At 37.2% G+C, this 21,135-nt stretch overlaps 1 protein-coding gene across 1 annotated transcript in view; it reads left to right on the top strand.

Annotated features, from left to right (window-relative positions):
* DYNC1I1 (dynein cytoplasmic 1 intermediate chain 1) overlaps nt 1-21,135 on the top strand; it is a 378,042-nt gene that overhangs the window by 16,998 nt on the left and 339,909 nt on the right. The window contains exon 2 of the mRNA XM_006178522.3: nt 18,858-18,977. The gene's annotated coding sequence lies outside the window, so the exon portion shown is untranslated. The remainder of the gene's footprint in view (nt 1-18,857; nt 18,978-21,135) is intronic.

The raw sequence follows: 21,135 nt of genomic DNA, 5'->3' as shown, positions 1-21,135 counted from the left end.
CTGAATCTCTATGTTGCACATAAAAAACTAATACAACATTGTAAGTCAACTATACTTCAATGAAAAAAAGAAAGTCTTCTATGGAAATGACATTTAACCGAGGCTGCAGGTGTAAGTAGGAGCAGAGAGAATGTCTGTGTCAGAGGGAAGAAGATTGGAGAAAGCCCAGAGAAAGGAAACACTGTAGAGTGTTGGAGGAGCCATGGAAGGCCAGAGTAGTTGGACCAAGTGAATGAAGGAACCTGGAATGTGGAAGAGTCTACGTGTTCAGGAACTCAAAGATGTTGGAATCTTTATCCAAGAGCAAAGGAAATTCAGTCAAAGATGTTGGTCAGAGGAATAACTTCCCTGGAGAAATAAAAAAAGTGAATGCCATCTTCATGTTCAAAGTAGCCTCATGTCAGGGTTGAAGCACCAGGCCCCATCTTTTTGAGGACATAATTGTATGTGGTCTGTACAAACATCAGACATAAAGTATGAGTCCCTGGAACTAAGTACTTTTTATAATATGGTGGTTAAGAATTCAGGCTTTGAGATCAGATAGTCCTGCATCTGCCACTTCCCAAAAGCGTGACTCTAGGTGAGCTTCTAAATATGTATAATGGGAATGATAATTTGTTGTTGTGAGAATGAAATGAATAATGCATGTAAAAGGTGAACATGGTGTCTGGTACACTGTAAATGATAAAAAATAATAGCTATTATTTCCTGACTCACAGACATAGGAAAATAACAAAATCATCACACAGTGGACCTTTATGCTCCTTACATAAGCTAACGCTGGATGTGTTTTTAGTGAGCTAAATTGTACTCAGTGTTTTCAGAGCAATGAGCCAAATACATTAACTGTTCTGGTAACAGATGAAGCCTGACTATTTTGACTAAATATAGAGATAATTAGAGTCTAGACTCTATCTGTTGGTAGGGCTTAGGGTAGCATAATGAGAATCATCACGCCATAATAGAATAATACACAAAGCTAAAACAAATCAGAAATTTCACAACACTGATGAAAAACAACTAATTTTATTGATGAAAAACAACTAATTTTATTGATATCAGAAGTGCATTGTTAGCTGAGTCATCTTACAATCTTATGATATTTGTTTCATGTTGTAGCAGCTTCCTAATAGTGTAATCAATTATATCTTTCTGTTTTGCTCCTGAAGCCTTTTCTTTCCCCCACACATAATTTTTAGTAAAATTGTCAAGTGTCAGATAAAACTTCTTCTCTGTAGTTTTATAATATGCTTTAGAAGTATTCATTCTTTGATGTAGTTGAGTATAGAGATGAAAGGTCCTTACAGGTACTCTTTATTCAAAGCCAGAGAACTATTTTCGATAGGATAGGTATTGATGATTTTGCCTGGTATCAAGCCCTGACTACAAGTGAGCATCTTGTTAATGGAGTAATTCACATTACCAGGAAAGCTCCAATGTTATTGGACAATCCATTTGTAAATAGTTGTATAATACCAATGTGTTGCATGGAAAGGAGAAAAGGACAGACTATAAAATATTGTACTCTGTCCAGCTTCAGGACAGAGAACCAGAAGGCAATGTTAGAACTTCAGGGCTCCTGTTCATGCCCAGCAGTGTAGGGGGAAGTGATAGGACAACCAATGCTGAGACTGTCTTCATTTTATACTTTAGTTTTTAGAATCAGGGCGCAGTCCACAGTCTGGAATGCTAAACCTGACTATGGAGCAAGTGAAACGATTGAATCAGGTGAGCTGCATTAGGGCTAAACTTGGAAACTGATTGCTATAGGGAGTACAGTGCAGGTTTGCAAATATCACTGATCACGACCAGTCCATGGTTAATTTCTCACTAGTCCTGGGTAAAATGAAAAAGAGAAAGAGGGTGAGATTTTTATAGTATAAATTCTTCAGGGGAGTTTATTCTGAATTTGTGCTCTTCTGCTCTTTCTTGTGTAGCATAGTGGTGGCAGAAGGTGATTTTTTTTTTTTAATTGATGGTCTTTACTTGGCAAGATAGAAAGTTGATGAGGTTATGCCAACCTGTAAAATATTTCAACGTCGATTTATTTATATATTTAATCTGTGAAATCTAAAACTCTAGGATCCACTGTTATTGGAAGATGTAGCAACGATGGTCAGGAAGATAGGAAGTCAAATGGGCCTTTTAAGCCAAAGTCTAGAGCCCCCATAAAATTAGATTTAAAATCTATATATATATATATTGGAAGCATTAAAGGTTGGAACCTGGAGGCTCTGGTTCTGTTAAAGCCTGCAGGCTCAAGCTAGGAATATGTAAAACATTTAATCAATAGCACCATCTGATCAGAACAGACTCTAGGTCTAGTGCTTGGGTAGGATTCTGGGGTTGCTGTGCCAGCAGTGAATCTTTATTGTTGAGAAAGAGAGATGTGAGTTGGAAGGTGTGGGGAAACTAAAAAGAGACTTAAGTGCCCAGGGCACTTTGAACACTCAGGACAGTTGCTTTTTACCGACTGGTACAGAAGTCTCCATGTTTTAGCAACTGGTATGGCCTTATAGTTGGCTGAATATCATCATCCTTAGGTATTCAGAACGGAGACAAATCCCTTAAAAACCAGCAGGGAGAATGCCTGAGGGCTTTCATAGGCTGGCACTAATACTTAGTATCAGCTCCTTTTCTAGACTGTGTTTTGTGAATTAATCCTTAATGTTTAATCCTTAATGTTGAGCCTTACCTTTTCCAAAAGGAAGCCTGGCTTGAGTTTGAACTAATTCCTGTTCTGGAGGATACTAGGCATGCCAGTTTGATTCCATGATATTATCCCTGTTCTTGGAAGGATTAACCTAACCATGGATCTAAACCCCCAAACAGACTCTGCCTTTGTAAATTATCAGCTCAGTTTCCCCATTCTCCTTCCTCTCCAGGTACTAACCGCACTAGGTTTGAGCTCATGATTAACAACAAATAATCTTTACAATGAATCTTATTTTTCTTTGTTTCTAAGGAAGGCACAGGAGAATATGATCTATCCCGGAGCCACTGGGACAATAAAGAGACTCCCGGGCCCCTAACCAAGATTATTTGTATAGTTAACTCCTTCTTACTTTTCTCAGAACTCTTCACCCTTCAGGCTTTCCCTTTAAATGAACCACTATAATTAATCAACTCATGTCTTGAGAAAAATGCTCTTCTCTGCACCAATAGGATAACACTCTAGAAATTATACTTATAATCTTTAAAAAAAAGAGTCAATAACACTTAATTTACAGTCAAATCTCAAATGGTCTTTTATTGTTCTGTGGTTGCTGGGTTGGAAACATTCATGGTCTCTTCAAGGAGTTATAATGTAGTTATAATACACTTTAATATCCTCAGATAAAATGTGTAATATCAATGCATTATAATTAAAATGCATTATTAGAGAATCTCTATTTGCTTTTGCTATATTTAACATTTTTAATTTGCAACATATTGCTATCTCTAATTGCTCTTTCTCGGAATTACTGTATGAGATGAATGAAAATTATACTGTGTACTTCATCCTTTTTTAATAGGAAAGGAATGGAAACTAAGAAGACTTATTTAGAGCATATAAAAGAAAGAAAAAAGCCGGGTGTGAGAGATTTCTGGTGCTGGCAATAAGGTAACACTAGAAGACCTTAAGAACCCTAGACACGCTGGATAGTTAAAGAAAGCAAATGAAGTCACTAGGTTCCAGAAATTTAGTGGAAACGGAAGACTAGAGCACTGGTGGTGTGAGCAGGATGTAGGGTGAGTGAGGGCCCTGCTTTTGGTAAACTAGGAGTCTGGCTCTAAAAGCCACAAGGGGACAGCAACAAAGGATTGGGTCTATAACCTGTTGAATGCTTGTGCCCCCCCCCCCCCAATTCATACATTGGAGCCCTAACCCCCAGTATGATGGCATTCGGGGATGGGGTATTTGGAGCTACTTATGGTTAGATGAGTTCATCAGGTCATGAGGGTTACATGAGGTCATGAGGGCCTTAGCTGGGTCAGATTAGTGTCCTTTAAGTCGAGACACCAGAGAGCTTAGCAAGTGCTCTTGCACGCGCTCTCTGTCCCCACCGCCTCCCCCAAGTCCGTACTCGGGCATGTGAGAACACAGCAAGAAGGGAGCCGTCTGCCAGCCAAGAAGGGAACTCTCCCCGGAACCTGATCATGCTGACACCTTGATCTTGTACTTTTCAGTCTCCCCAGCTGTGAGAAAATAAATTTCTGTTGTTTAAGCCACCCAGTCTATGGCAGCCTGAGTAATCTAAAACAGGGCTCAAATGAAAAGTAAAGTTGAAACTACTTCCTACATGAAGCTGATACCCTGAAAAGACTGTACCATCAGAGAAATGGTGGACTAAGAAATACATCTGTTCCCTAGTAAAGGGAGACAACAGATACATTTATATATGTTTCCACCCAGGTTCTGGGTAAAGAAATAAAAACAAAAGTATCTCTGATAATTTAATACCACACACCTGGGCCTCAAATAGATTTAGAGTTTGAACTTAGCTACCCAAGCAGGTTAAACCCTCAACCCCAAGTTGAGGAATTAATATAAAATTGGCCTTAGGCAAAAAATATGCCAAATTCCTGCCCCAAACCAAACACTCTAAAGAAACACTCCCACAATGCAGACCATATTGATTTCTCATGAGAAGAAATAGTCTTGCTAAAGAAGAAATCTCATGGGGAGAGGGAAATAGCTCAATGGTAGAGCGCATGCTTAGAGTGCACAAGGTCCTTGGTTCAATCCCCAGTACCTCCATTAAAAAATAAAATTGAATTAAATTAAACAACAACAACCACAAAGAAGAGAGTTCATTATAAAAAAAAAAATTGCAAGCCACACAAGGAAGGCATTCACTACAAGTGAGAGTGAGCAGAAAAACAGTAGAATTATTACCCCAAAACTTCAGATAATAGAATGACTATCTGAAGCAGAATATAAATCATATTTAAAATAATTAAGACATGAAAGAATTGAAGCTCCGAGAAGGAACAAGAAAATATTTTTAAAAAGGTACATTAGATAAAAGAATAAGAAAGAAAAATGTAGTGGATAATTTTGTTTACAATTGATTAATAAACAGTAGATTAGACATTTGGAGACCTGGTGAACCCAAAGCCCTAACTGAGGATGTCAGGAAGAATGGAGCACTGGGGATTATGAGGTGGAAATAGAAATAGATTAATATTTAAGAAACATGGAGGGTAGAATTAGAAGGTCCTGGTACACCTATCAGGAATTTCAGAAGGATGGAATGGAGAAAAGGGGGAAGAAGTACTCTTGAAAGGCTGTGAGAATTTTCCAGAAATGATGAAATATGTGAATCCATAGATTCAAGAACCACATGATTTCCAAAAAACATAAATAAGAAAGAAATCTACACCTAAATCCATCACAGTGAAGCTATAGAACCTAAAATCTTAAAAGCAACAATGAGCAAAAGACACTTAGCCAACGAAGGCAGAACAATTACACAGAAGAAACAAAAATGTGTCAATAGCAAAAATAAAGACTGGAAAACATTGGAATAATGCATTTAAAGTGCTATCAACCTACATTTGCATACTCAGCTAAATTATTATTTGAGAATCTGTTTCAGGCAAAGAACTAGAAACATTTATCACTCAAAGACCCTTGCTAAAAAGAACTACTAAGTGATATATTTCACAAAGATGGAAATTGAACTCATGCAGAATGAGTGGGATGAAAGAAACAGTGGTGAGCAATCACATTCATGAACACGTGCCTAGGCATCAGCAATGACAATAGAGACAGATTTGAGGATATAAAAATAAAACAAAACAAAAATACTGGAAGACTATAGAATGCAAAAGAAAATCAAGTGTGAAGTTAAAGCATTCTAAGATCCTTTTAATTTTCAGGAGAGTAAATATTGAGTTTTGGTAGTATCATGTAAAGAATTGATGTTAATAGTTTAAAGATACCACTAAAGGAAAATACAATGTATAACTTGTAAACCGGGGCAGTGATAAATAAAGAAAACTATCCATTAAGTAGAGTGCTGAAAAAGAGAAATAGAGTATGCTAAATATAATGCATAAGATGGCAGGAATCAATATCTACAATCATAGTAAATATAAATAAACTAAATTCACCAGCTAAAAGACAAAGCAGATTTTTAAAAAAATCTACTCCACTGCTTTTAAGAGATACACTTAAAATATGACACAAAAAAGCCGAAACTTAGAGGGTGGAAGAATCATTCTAAGAAAATGCTAACCAAAATAAAGCTGGTATAGCTGTAATGTACCTGACAAAATAGTTTTTAAGTAAAATTTAAAATGTATATATTAGGGAAACAAGCACACTATTTAGTGATAAGGAACAGAATCACCAAGAAGATAAAAAATTCTAAAACTTAAAAATAATAACACAAAACAACAATAATTATTGACAAAACCATAATGAAAAATTGACAAATCCATAATCATATTGTAAGATTTTGATATAAGTTTGTTCTGTAATTCATGAAATAAGCAAATAAAAAATATAAAGATTTAGAATATGTTTCAGGAAATTTAACAAGTCTGATGCGATATGTTATATTGAATCCTATATCTAACAGTTAAAGGGCACATATTCTTTTCAAACATGTATACATCATTTATAAAAATTGACCACATAATGCTTTCAAAGCAAATTTTAGCAAACACCAGTGGATCTAGATTTCTACATCATGCAGATACTATTTTTAAATCTCAATGCAATAAAATAAAAAATGAATAGCTAGAAGATAGTCATTCTTCTCTGCTGAGAAATTTAGAAGCATACTTCTAAACAATTTATGGGTCAGTGAAGAGACTTACATCAAAACTTGTGGATTTGGGCTAACACAATCTTTTAATGCATTAATTACACACAACAGGGAAAAAAGACTGAAAATTTAAGATACATCTGTATAAATTCAAAAGTTAAGGAAAAGAGCACTTACAAGTTAGCAGGCAATAGAGGAAAGTTGAGCTTTCCATGCTTTGTAAATTTGTGGTGGTGACTTATCCTTAATTAACAACTAAAAGCACTTGACCCACCCCCTACACTGCTCAATGGTTAAACACCCAAGTTAGACTGCTTTCAAATTCTTGTATCACTTAGGAGCTGTATGGCTGTGGGTACATTGTTTGGCTTCCATGGGCCTCAGTTTTCTCATTTGTAAACTAAGAATCGTAAAACACAGGGAGCTCTCATCATTCCAGTATTTATTACCCAAGATTTTATAGGGAAATAAAACATGTCATAATATGAAAATATTGACTAATAAGTTGACCTCTTCAATTGACTTTCCACTCAAGGACTTTGGCCCTACCTATCCATGTCTGCCTTGGTCAGACTCTCACTGAGTCAAAACTTTCTGCACCATTCAGATAATGGTAATGATTATGAAGAATTATAATGCAAATGACCGTAAAATGAAAATGCAAATAGTGCAAATGATGCAAGTTGTCATGAAGTCAATAAAAGTGGAGAACTATCTGAATTACACACAAAGCCACAGACAACTATTTGGCAGACTTAAACATATTAACACTCGATGAAAAAAATTAATCAGAACAATAATTAATAGGTGTTTCAAAGGAGAAAAATTTGGTATCAGAAATTTGAGGAAATTCATGAAGAATTCAAGTAATTTTGCAAAATCAACCTTCTTTATGATCATGTGGAAAATATAAAGAATATTATATTATTGCAATCATGCAATTTTCTTTAACAAAATATACCTCTCTCCCTCAAACCTCATTTGAATTATTCTTTCTTAGTTTTAAGAATTAGTACAAACTTGCAATATAATGTGTATGTGTTGTTGATGAAAGAAACTAAATATTTCTCATAATATTAATCAGTTTTAAAGATAATATTCCAGTCTTTCCCCTGTAATTTACTATGAAATCATGAATTCCATTTCAACTGAGACCTTTTAACTCGTCTTTCCCAACATTAATTACGTTTTGATAAGAAGGACCTTATGAACCTATATAGGGGTTACTGGGAAACTTAATTGAGGTAATTTATATAATTACAATGTGTCTGGCCCATAGTAAGCATTCAATAAATATTAGCAGTTAAATATCCTGTGCTAAATCATCTAAAACTGACTCTCATGCAAACTCTCAGTGTCCTTTTCCTACATTGTTGCTCAGTGTTATCCTTCATAAACTCCAGATCTTGTCCAAACTAAACTCTTCTGCATCTTCCACACATCTCCAACACAGAACACCTCAGTTCTTCCTTTGCTCTAAATATCTTTTCCTGAAATATGCACACATCCAGATTCTTCAAGATTCTGCTTAAACGCAACTTGCAAAAGTTCTTTTCTAATACTCCAACTGGAAACATTCCCTTCTTCCCTTGTATTCTGTATTCTCATAGTAAAATGTGTAACTCTGGGATGGCGTTTACCACGTTTTCTCAAAAAGGGTTATTTATGTCTCGATTCCCTTGCTAGATTGCAATCTCTGTTAAGAACAGTTTCCATGTTTGAGTTATTTTCTTATTCTCATAGCACCTTGAACTTTGGCACATTATATCACTCATCTACCCATTCATCCACAAACATTTTGGAATGCCGAAAATAGTCAGTTTTTAATTACTATATATTCATTGAGTGAATGAACTTAAGATAGAGCACTTTATTACGTGAGCATAATAGGAAATTTTCTTTTGGCTTGCCTGTAAGGTATCTTCCCAATTTTTTCTAAACTACGAGAACATACAGGACCCTGGATGTGTGGCATTCCATAGATGCTCTTGAGGGAGTATCATGTGTTATTCATTACACCACATATAACCTTTTCAAGTTTACAGTCAGTCTTGCTTAGGGGCTCTGGTGTCATTGAGAAAGTACGGCAGTGTGCTGGAAGGAGAGACAATCTGAGCTAGGTACAGTCTGTGAATCCAAATACCCTATTTAAAGGTCCAAACAGGGAGAAGGAGGATGCACTAAACACACCATTTTCCTTCCAAGTGATTGAAAAGGGATGGTCCACTGAAGCTTTGTTGAATTTCTGTGAATTGATTTTCTCACTACCTTTTTTTCTCAGGTTTGTCTGGTACTTAAGAGTCTATTTCATGTTGCCTGAGGACTCCTTTTCCCATGTTTCTTGAAACTATTTATGATTAAATCACCCACATTGTCTTCTAGGCTCTAATGATTCTCTTCCTGCTAACCTTGGCTTTTTTCATTACTTTATTCTGTTTCTCACATCTTTGTTTTCCAATAGGCAGCTTGCTTTTGGTATCACTATCAATTTTTCTATTTTTTGAATCTCTGTACATTCTCATATTTGTTCATCTATTTGTTTATTCATTCAGCATACAGTTTCTGAGCACCTTCCAGCATTTGAAAAGTGCTCTGGTCAGAGATAGGGTCCCTGCGCTTAGGGAGATTGCAGTCTAAAGTGGTGATGGGAGATTAGGGAATGCAGTTTCACATGACAGAAGGAACAAGCACAGGACACCACCATGCATGTAATCTTGTAAGCGTCTCTATCAAAATGCTGAAGAAGTACCTTAATTATGGAGTAAAACTGATAGTTGAGGGTTCTTGGAAGAATTAATTTTAAACTGGAATTTCATGTCAAAGTGGGTAAAAAGAGGAATTCCAGGTGTACCAAGCAGAATAGCAAAGGCAGTGGAGGCATTAGTTGCAAAGAGACCTGAGGGAGGACGTTATTTCTTAGTGCTGTCTGTGGACCCCCTGCATCACGATCATCCAGAATGCTTTAAAAGTCACAGCTATGTGGACTTCGTCTTCAGATCTATTGACCTGAAGTCTGTTTTTTTTTTATTTTGAAAATTTTTGAATTTTTAAAATTTATTTTTATTGTAGTATAGTTAGTTCACAATGTTGTATCAGTTTCAGATGTATAGCAAAGTGATCCAGTTACGCATATACAGATACATATTCTTTTTCAGATTCTTTTCCATTATATGTTATTACAAGGCATTGAGTATAGTTCCCTATGCTATACAGTAGGTCCTTGTTGTTTATCTATTTTATATAGTGTGTGTATGTTAATCGCAAACTCCTAATTTATCCTTCCCCTCCACCCCCTTTCCCCTTTGGTAATCATAGTTTGTTTTCTATGTATGTGAGTCTATTTTTGGTTTGTAAGTTCATTTGTATCATTTTTTATGGAGTCTTTGAAAGTAAGTAAAGTCTGTCTTTAATAAGCACCTTGGATTATATATAGGCATGGCAAAGTTAGAAAGCATTCCATAGAGATACGGAAGCATTTATCCCTATACTATACTATTTAGCTGGTCACTTGACTGCCTAGAGTAAAAACTGTATTTCCCAGCTTCCCTTGCAGTTCTGTGTGCCCATCTCTTGAGGTTCTGACTGATGGGATGCCAAAGGAAATGATATGTGTATCTTTGGAGAAATGTTCTAAAAAGGAGAGAGCATGCCTTTCTTATATTTTATCTCCTTCCTGCTGGTAGAATGTAGATGAAACAGCTCTAACACTGGCTTGGACCATAAGATGAATTTGGGAATGGAAACATACATGACATGGGAACAAGATAGAAAGCTCTGGGGAATTGAAACAATGGAATGCCTTTCCAGACTGAACTGTCCCCAGACTTCTTGGGCTTCAGTGAGAAATACACTTCTGTCTTATTTAAGACAGTTCTACTGGGGTCTTTTAGCATCAGGGTCCTAACTAATATTCTACAGCAATGTGCCAGTCCTCCTTCACTCCTGATGTTGTTCAAGCTAGCAGTGGTTTTTGTTGTTGTTGTTACTCCTCAAGGCATATAACACTGTTGACCACTCTTCTTTTTTCAAATACTCTCTCTTTTGGATTTTCATGACATTATATCACCTGAATTTTTACCCATAGTCTCCTCTGCCTCTGCTTACTCCTTAAATCAGAGTTCTCAACTATGGCTATATATTGCAATAACCTGAAAAGCTTTGAAAAAATGTTGGTGCCTAGGCAAGAGATTCTGATTTAATTGGTCTTGGGTGGGGTCCTGGCATCACTGTTTTTTACGGGCTCCCCAGTGGTTCACAGCCACTGCCTTAACTATTGTTGGACTCTAGACTCTTTATTTTCTGCTTTACGCATTAACCCAGACCAGGTCGCATCTGCTCCTAGTTTCAGTCAGCATCTGCATGCTGCTGACTTTCAAACTGATGTCTCCTGGATCTCTCTCTTGAGCTTCAGACCCACATATGTAACAGTCAGTTGGACAGCACCGAGACATGCCATTGACAACCTGTGATTATCTTATGCAATTTTTCACATTATTTCTTCAACCTCCCCTAAATATTCTTGTTGCTCTCCCTGTGTTTACTATTTGTGTGGATAGTTATAAGAGTAGGAATTTCAGCTTCCTCCCCTATTCCCCTCCTTCTCTCAGTGACTCTGTCTAATCAGTCATTACACTTAGTTTCTACATTTTAATGTCTCTCTCATTTATTGACTTTTCTTCATTTCCACTGCCATTTCCTGGTTGAAGCTACCATTATTTCTTGCCTAGACTGGTTTCTCTACAGAGTCTTGCTCCCTTCCAATCCTCTGCACAGCAGCTGGAGTGAGCATTTTGAAACACACAATCAATGATGACATTTCTTTGCGTAGAACCCTTTAAGGGTTCTCCTTGCTTTGGGGAAGAAGCCAAATGCCTTTGCCCAGACCACCAAACCTTCATGCTATACCCATGCCTTACCTCTCTGAACTCATGACTCCTTATTCCTTTCCACTTTTATGCTGCTATTAATGTATAGGGAATTGTTGGTAGTCCCCAACTTCATGTTCTCATCTGCACCCACCTCTAGCTGCACTAAAATGTTCTGTTTTCTTGTCTGGTTGCCCAAATAGTTCCTAAGCTTCCCTGGGTGCAGGGAAAACTGTGTCTTGATCACCACTTGTACATATAGACTTTTACACAATGTCTGTTGTCTCTATAACAAATATTATGCCTGCCTTCTACGTTACAAATGTCATGGAGCTTACATTGTGGTGGACTCAATATTTATGGAATGAAAATAGATTCTTAATTATTTTGTATATGGGCTCAGAGAGGTTTGATAATTTATCAAGAATTACCAAAAAAATGTGACCAAGGCTGTGTTTGATCCAAGTTTACTTCTCTAAAGCTCATATTCTTCCCACACTAATATGTGTTCAGCTTCTACACAAAGATGCTTTGTGAGGAGACTATGATAAATATGCCATTTAAAGCAAACTCCCCTAATGCTTTGAAATATTTTCTAGGCTATCATGGATTTCCTGTGTTTTTTCCTAATTAGTCTATGATCTCTAACTAGCTTATAAAATAGCAGTAAGGTTGTGTTCATCTGAAAGCAAAACAGTTGGTCATTTAAACCATTTTAGTAGAAAAGAAATAAACAACTAAATTTTGGAGAGACATCAGTTTTCTTTTCAAATACTTTAGCGTTAATGTGGGCAAAGCCTTACGCTCCGCAGTGTTTTTTTTCCTCCTTACACTTGCACTTGGAATTTGAAAGTGTGGTTTTTCTAGTACTTCACTTTCACAAATTATACAAAAGATTAACTATAGGTCACAAGAACAGGCAGCTATAGGAGCCACGTTAAGTAAAGTAAACAAGTGGAGATGGCTCTGTGTAATAAATACAACAGCATATATATATATATATATATATATGCATGATGATAAATGTATGTTGTGCTGATTTTTAAAAGAAATGCAAGACTCTGCGGGTGGAGGGAAGAGATGAGTGCCGAAATGATTGGCCAAAAAGAAAGAAAGAAAGACCCTATTCTGGGGAATAGAACAGACGAAATAGAAGAATTTCAGTGGATTCTAATTCTGCTGGGGTCAGATTAAGGAGAAAACCTTATCTTGGGGTGGCACCAGATGACTACAGCAACCATGCTGAACTGGAGCCCAGGGCTGAGTATATTCTCTCTGTGAGGTGCTTCCTCTACAGGTTGAAGAAAAGCAAAGGAATGGGTAGAAAAATCCACTCCTAAGTGAAATGAGTCACTTAGTAACAAGTTCATTCTCAAACCTCTGTGCAATCTGTGTGCTCCAGCATCGCACAGTTGGTGGTTACTGTCAACATTTGGGAGAATAACAACCCCCTGACCAAGAAGGTGTCATTGTCCCTTTGCAGAGGGGCTGAGGGGTAGACCAAATCTAGAGGCTTCCCAGAGAGCTCCTTTACCTAGGGGTGAGACCTCAGAAGTCTGAATGGTGAAATGAAATAACTACATAACTTTATTTAAAAAACACCATTTTTTTTCTTTTAGCTGAGTGGTGTTTGGTTTTCTGATGATTTCAATTGAAAAAGCCCCAACTTTTCAACTGTCTGTTAAACTTATAAAAGGTTGTTTAACCTTATCCAAAATAAGAGAAACAGAGATGCTATTTTTCACTTATCAGATTAAAAATCTGAACATTCAATAATGTACTATGTTGGACATGCTGTGAGGAAGTAGGTACCCTCATACCTATCTGATGAAATATAAGTTGGTTGCAATGTTTATGAAGGGCAGCGTGGGACTATTTGTTAATGTTAAAAATGTGTGAACTTTTGCCCCAGCAAATCCACTTCTAGAAATTTATTCTGCAGATGTACTTAACACGTCTGAAAAACATCATATGGATGAAGTTATTCATTACAGTATTGTTTGTAATAATAAGAGATATGAATCAACCTCTTGAGAGAGATGAATAAGCCTATCAAGAGGTTAAATGAAGTATGCCACATCCATATGTGGAGTACTATAAAGATGTTTTTTAAAACTCAAGCATTTTAATTTCAACGTGTTATATTTCTAAGATATGTTGTTTTGCTAATCAATTTTATGCTATCATTTGTATAAAAGGGGAAGAATATATTCATATATATGTAAATCTCTGGAAAGATATGCAAGGAACTAATGAGTCATTACATATTTGGGAAGCAGGCATGGGAATTTAGCAGATGGGGACATGTTTAGAAGGGAGAATTATTTTTTAGTGAATATCCCTTTATTCTTTTTATTTTGGAGCCATGTAAATATAATTACTTACTCAAAAATTCAATAACTTTATTTTAAAGAAAAGAGTAACATCCTAACTAATTCGCTGGGACAAGGACATGTGGAGAGATCCTGGCACTGGACTGTTGACAATGTATATTGACTAACCAGGCTTCTTCAGCCTTCTAGAATTTCTGGTCTATTGTAGCTCTGAAAGATCAGGGCTGCAGTGCTTAAAAGAAATATTCCTTGATTAAGGTGGTGCCTACAGGACACATGGAGAAATTTTTGTTACTTTGTTCCCCTTTTAAAGGCAGGGAAATTTAGAATATACGGTTGGGGATTGTGAGCATGGATTTCCCTTTGCTGCTGTTAGAAATAGAAATTTTGATGTAAGCACCTAAATCAAAGCCATTTTAGAGAGCAGATTGAGATGGCAGTGTGCAAAAGAAGGAAACATACCCGGATTCGGACGCTCCCCCTGTCTCTCATACCAAAGGTCCCTAACCTCTTCAAGCCCTGCTTTCCTCACTTACAGAATGTGGATAACATTACCTTCCTTACCAATGTGTTGCTTTTAAAGCTCACGGCTAGTAGAGGTCAGTGATGTCCAGTCCCTAAGACAAGCTCAGTTCCCCCTGAGCACAAACCAACAAAGACCACCTCAAAAAAAAAAAAAATCTTTCTAGAGAAGAAAACCAGAATGGCCAGATTATATCACTCAGGCACTCAAAGACATATTATGAGTGATGTTCTAGTTGCCACTGTTGTTTTTCTCATTTTCTGCATTTGCAATAGAGTTTTTTTTTTATTATAATGATACTGTCCTTTCTCTGTTGGTGAATAGTCTGGGTATTGCTTGAGGGTGATTGATGTTATGATTTACTATAAATTATTATAGTATTTTATGTATAGTAAATGTAATATTTACTATAAATTACTGTAATTCCTATACTTAGAAGGAGCCAAGGCTATATTCGACCAAGAACCCGTATCACCTACATATATCCCATATTTGAAGACTAGATTGCCTTCTTCTAGAAAGAGGGTGAGTGATTTTTAAATGTTTCCATAGACATGAGCATCTCTTGAGATGTACATATGGTAAGAAGGATAAGCGTCATACTGTGTACTCATTTCACTCCTCATTCCTTTTCCTCTCTCTTATACAACTCTAATTTTCCTCAAGAAAGTCATAACCCTAATCTCTGAATCTTAACCCCAACCCTCAGTCCACATAGTATGGGTAAAGTTGACTCCACCCCTGGCTCAAAAAGAAAAATTTGGCTCAGACCTGGACGATCAGACCACTGTAATCTTTATATCCAGTAAAATGAACATGCAATCCAATTCAAGTTAATGATAAGAAAATCTGGTTCAGAGCTTTTTGCTAAACTTGGAGCTAGGAGGTTATAAGTCTGAAACTGCCGGGGGTCACCACCTGAAAGAAGCCTGTTGAAGATAGAAGCTGGGGCAGAGGGAGAGATCTAGAAATCCAAGCACATCCATGCCCAGTTATGTGAATAACAAATTTCTGCTTTTTTTGCTTCAGTTACTGTGAGTTGGGATTTCTAAACTTTGCAAGTGAAAAAATCTCAACTAAATGCAGTGGATCTTCAATAAGTGAAAAGATGCTTAATCTCACTTAAAATATAGGAAATACAACCACACAGACTAGTTTTCGACTATTAGATTTGCAAATATTTATCCAATACCTTGATAACTCACTGTAACTGACCAATTCATGGAGAAATAGGAATTCTCATACTTTGTTGGTGGGAGTGTTAAGATGATACAATCCATGTAGCAGGTAATTTGGAAATGTTTATCAAAATTGGAAGTGCATTTACCTTTTAGCTCAACAATTTCACTTCTAGGATTTATTCTACAGATATACTTGTACATATAAAATGAGGGAACATTTATTCATCACAGCATTGTTTGAAATAGGAAAACATCAATGTAAATGTCTATCAATAAGGACTGAATAAATGAAAAATACGGTACATCCATATAGGGGAGTATATGAAGCTGTAAAAAGGAATGAGGAATTTCTTTTTGTGCTGATAAGAACACATCTTCAACATATGTTAAGAGAAAAGATTTTAAGTGCAGACTCTTGTGTAAAAAATATGTATATAAATAGGGCTTAAAGGAAATATCTTTTCCTGTTTGCTTGTATATGTGTGGATATCTCAGGAAAGATAGAAGAAACACTGAGAGGAGTAGTTATCCTTGGGAAGGGGCAGTGGAACACTGGAAAAGGGGATAAGATTGGGAGGGAGGTTTTTTTCACTATATAACTTTCATTTTACTGTATTTAATTTGTTTTGGAACTACGTAAACTCTTCATAAATATTTTCAATGTATATGTTTTAGAAAGAAAGACACGATAACAACATAGCAGAATTTCAGAACTCTAAATTACATGTGAGGTGCCAGCACGAAATGTCAGTTGCATAAACTGAAAGAGCAGATTTTCTTCCATCCTCCAGAATTTCATCCTTAAAGTAACCTGTGCAGCACAGCTGAAAAGAGGCAGCCCGTGGTCATGGTGGCACCTACAGGCCACATTGAGAATCTTTCATTTGTTTCTTTTTTTATTCTGAGAGTCCGTGGTCAGGCATGGATAGGGGTGGTGATTGATTTTCCACTGGACGTCTTGGACAAAAGTATTTTGTTAATCACTGTATATTCGAGTATCGGATGATACACCTAGATACAAATACTGTCCCTAACATTTACCATCTGTGTAGCTTTAGGCAAAAGCATGTATATCTTTTAAAAGCCATAGTTTCTTCACTTGTAAAATGTGGATGATCTCGACATTATTGTATTGTTGCTTACTAATATTTTAAGTGAATTGTGTCGCATAAGGAATCCTGATGCTTCTCCCGCAGTGGCGACCCTGGGCTTCTGAACCTGCATCAGCAAGAGGTTACATGCTAAATAAATGCAGCCCACAGAAGGGGCTATGAGGATGCAGTCCAGAAGCCCCCCTGGCCAGCAAATGAAGGGAGACTAGGGAGAGGGAAAGAGCGAGAGAAGGAGAGAGAAAGCAAGTGAGGGCATCCTCAGTTGAACCCTCTTGTCCAGGGACCCTGAAAGCTCTGAATTTACCCCCAACTTTTCAGTTGTAAAGACAATAAATCCCTTTTTTTAAGCCAGATTGAGGGGTTTTGTTTTTGTTTTGGTTGTAATTGAAAGACCCCCAGTCATTTCTAATGCTGCATATTAAAAGTTGCTTAACCTCAATCATAATAAAAGTATGAATTTTAAAATGACATAATGTTTTCCCCCTATTACATTGATAAAAAATGAAATTAAAATTGATCACGTATTATGTTGGCCAAACTGTGGGGAAATATTTTATTTTACTAGTGAGGATGTGAATCCCTAAATAAGGTAAATGAGACGTATTTGTTAAACTGCCAATACATGTATCTTTTGACCCATAATTACGCTATTGTGTGATTTGTCCTACAGATACATAGCCTCGCTTGCAAAATGAGGCATGGACAGGGTTATTCAGTGCAGCATTGTTTGGAAGTGCAAACAAAAGGAATCAAAGTAAATGTTCATCACTGGAGAATCGGTTTCATTCACATCGTGGAGGATTCTAAATCTCTTAAATGAATAAATTTATTTAGGACATGATAATGGAAATCTTCCCATAATATATATAACTATGTAGAAGAAAAAGAGAAAAGGAACAGAAAAATGTGAATAGCTGCCTATAACTGTCATTAAAAAGATGAGAAAAGGAATTTGTGTTCATATTTATTTGAATATGTATTAAAATCTCTGGAAGAATAGACAAAAAAAGAATTACCATCATAAAGGCTACACAGAGGAAATTGCTGGATAAGAGACAGGGATAGAGGGGGATTTTTTTTTTTTAAATAAGATTTTTTTGTACATTTTAATTTTTGAAACCTGTAAATGTATAACCAATTCAAAAATGAAAAATTTCGGAGGAAAATAACTCTAACTTATATGATGGAGCTATAGAACTTTAGACTTGTGAGTGAGGGGGGTCCTTAGAATTATATTTAGGCAGGACTCCATCTTCTAGAATTTCTGCTCCTTTCCAGCCTTAAGAGGCAGACTCCAGAGCTGGAAAGAAATATCCTGTGGTTACAGCGGCACCTACAGGAAAAGCAGAATATTTCAGTTTGTTTCTTTATGCTTTCTGGGAGGGGAAGGTCGGGGTGTGGAAGGGGACATCAGAAGAGTGTAGCAGGGCACAGGTGAGGAATGGTGATTTTTCCCATTAGAATTGCTAGTTACTGTGAACGTAATTTTTCATAAAATCATATTGCAAACTTAGACCTTAGAGCTGGTTACAAATAGTGGCTTTGTCACTCAGGTTCCTCCCCACCTACTGTATGACTGTACGTAAAAGCACTTAACATTTCTGAGCCAGTGTCTACTCTTGGAAAGTGAGAAATATGCTGTCTATATTGCAGGTTAATGCCTCACAGTGTTTTAAGAGACTTATCTTGCTAGAGAAACTCAAAATCTGGCAAACAACAGCCTGTGATAATTTAATCCTTAAGGCAATTCTAAGCACCGCAAACCCATTCCAACAGGAAGAGAGCTGCTTATGAGATGTAACCCACAGAAGCGACCTCCTCCTCCAGAGTCTCCAGCTCACAGGGGCTGTGGAAGTACAGAACAAAGGCAACGAATCCAGAGAATGGACCAGAGTGCCAGGGTGGCTGAGAGTCTCGCATTACTGCGCGGTCAGGGACACCTTGCTATTCCTGTCCTCCGTGTGCTGGACCAGAGACCGCTTTGCCATTTCCCACTCTCCTCCTTACTAAATGGATGTTTTGTTGAATTACTCTGTGATTTCTCTGTCCTTTCATGTGTGCCTAATGGTTTTACTGGAACCACAGGTTGCCGGGCCAGGAGGAGCCACATCACGACCTGACCAAGAAGACTGCGCATCACTCAGAAATCTTGAACTTGGAGCGATAACCACCTGAGTTGCTGTGTGGTCTCCCTTTGGGAAGAGGGTGAGTGCAGTTTCACAGCCTGTGATTATAACTTCATTACAGTTACAGGATGGGTGTGTTTTAGGGGATGTGTGTGAATAGTATGTGGATGTTGAGCTGTCAAAGGGGTGATTACGGCACAGATCAGTGGTGTTCACCAGCCAGTGCCTATCCATCCTTCTTCACATAACACACTTTCACCTCTCACAGGACAGCCAGAATCCCCACTCCTCACTCAGTCCATCTAGTTTGGGAGGATTTGGGCCCTATCACATGACTCGGGCCTAGCCAGTCAAAGCACTGCATCCTCCATCCAGTGCAGATCTGTGAGCATCCAGCAGTCTGTATGAGGAGAGGGTCAAGGCAGAAGACAGCTGAGGCAGGAGAGAGAAAGGGAAGGGGAAAGGGAGCAAGTGAGTGAGCCAGACAGAGAGAGAGAAAAAGAGAGAGTGAGAGAGAGAGGGAAGTCACTGGTCTCGGTGACGTTTAAACCTTTAGTTTAAGGCCCATTGGAAATTCTCTGTCTACCTCCAGACTTTTTAGTCATGAGAAAACAAACATCTTCTTGCAGATGCGATGGAGTTGGGCTTTCTATTACTTGAGATCAAAAGGATTCTAACTCATTTAAATGACTCTTAAACCAAAGGAGGTTCAAACTCACTTGTAATAAGAGAAACAGAAAATAAAACTGAGATACTATTTTTTTTCACTCTCAGATTGATGGGCAAAAATCCAAAAACACACTATATTGGCCAAGCTTTGGGGAAATAGACAGTTTCATACATGGCTGGCAGGCGCATAAGCTGGTCCAAGACCCACAGAGGGCAATTTAGAAGTGTCAGTAAACATTGCAAATGCATGTATCCTCAAATACTTTCAGATACATTCACACATATGCAAAATGAACTATATGCAAAGCTACTTATTTTAGCATTATTTTTATTGGCAAAAAATCGACCTACATATTCATTACTAGAGAACCAAGTGGATATATTTAGGTATAGCCATACAGTGAGAATACTCTGAAGCCATAAAAAGAGAGAGAATTTTTTAGGTACTGATATAAAGGATTTCCAATGGAATAATCAAGATGGAGAAAAAATATAGTGAGCTATCGTGCAAGATAAAATAAGGTAGTTTTTAAAAAACATTTTCTTGTCTAGGAATAAAACATACTCTGGAGGTAAAAAATTAACTAACAACTGGTAACTTTTGGCATGGACTTGATGAAATGGAAATTTTTTCAACTATATTCTTTTTTCACTTTTTATTTGTTTTTGAGCCATTATAAATATATGACCTCTTCAAAAATTAAATGAATTACAAATTGAAAAAAAATGCCTGAGCTATTCAGTCCTGAGAGACCTGTGCTGCAAAGCTGAAAATACATGTTCTGTGATGAGGGTGGCACCTGCAGGACAAACTGAGAATTTTTCTTGTTTTTTTTTTTTTTCCCCATTGTTTTCTTCTTCTGACTGACAGAGAAATTTAGTAGGCTGGAAGAAGGGCAGTGAGAATGAATTTCCCACTAGAGTTGCTGGATATGAAAGTTTTGCTAATAATGATAGAGATATTGCAAATAAAACTATTTTAACATAAAGTACACAGGGAAGCAGTATGAAATCGAGGGGTAAAGGTAGACTCTTCTGGTTACAAGTATTGGCTTTGTCACTCCCCAGCTGTGTGGCTTTAGGCAAAGCTGCTTCACCTTTCTGAGCTGTATCTACACTATGAAATGAGAATGATAATACTTACCTTACAGGGGTGTTGCTTCCTAACGTTTCAAGAGAGATTCACGGCCAGAAAAACGTTAAACCCAACAAAGAGTAGCCTGCCTTTGTTCAATCTCCAAAATCATTCCAGCCCCTTGAAACTACCTCTTCAGGAAACGAGATGCTAAACAAATGCAGCCTATAGAAGGGGCATCCTCGCCAAAGGTCCCACCTCAGATGAGGCCATGGGAGGTACAGAGGAGAGAACCTTTGGGAGCTGGTCACATTATATGACTAGTGAGCTTACATCCCCTTAGGGTCAGGGGTCTTAGTAAGTATTCAAGGTCAGAGACCACTGTGGGCAGCTTCCCACTCTCCTCTTTTCCAAATGGAAGATTTTATTTCATTTGTCATTCTCTCTCCCTATAAGTGTATAATGTGAGTTACGGTTTTCATTTAATTATAGT

Source organism: Camelus ferus, chromosome 7 (assembly GCF_009834535.1).
Source record: "Camelus ferus isolate YT-003-E chromosome 7, BCGSAC_Cfer_1.0, whole genome shotgun sequence".
Classification (NCBI taxonomy): domain Eukaryota; kingdom Metazoa; phylum Chordata; class Mammalia; order Artiodactyla; family Camelidae; genus Camelus; species Camelus ferus.
This window is presented reverse-complemented; position numbering and strand designations above follow the sequence as displayed.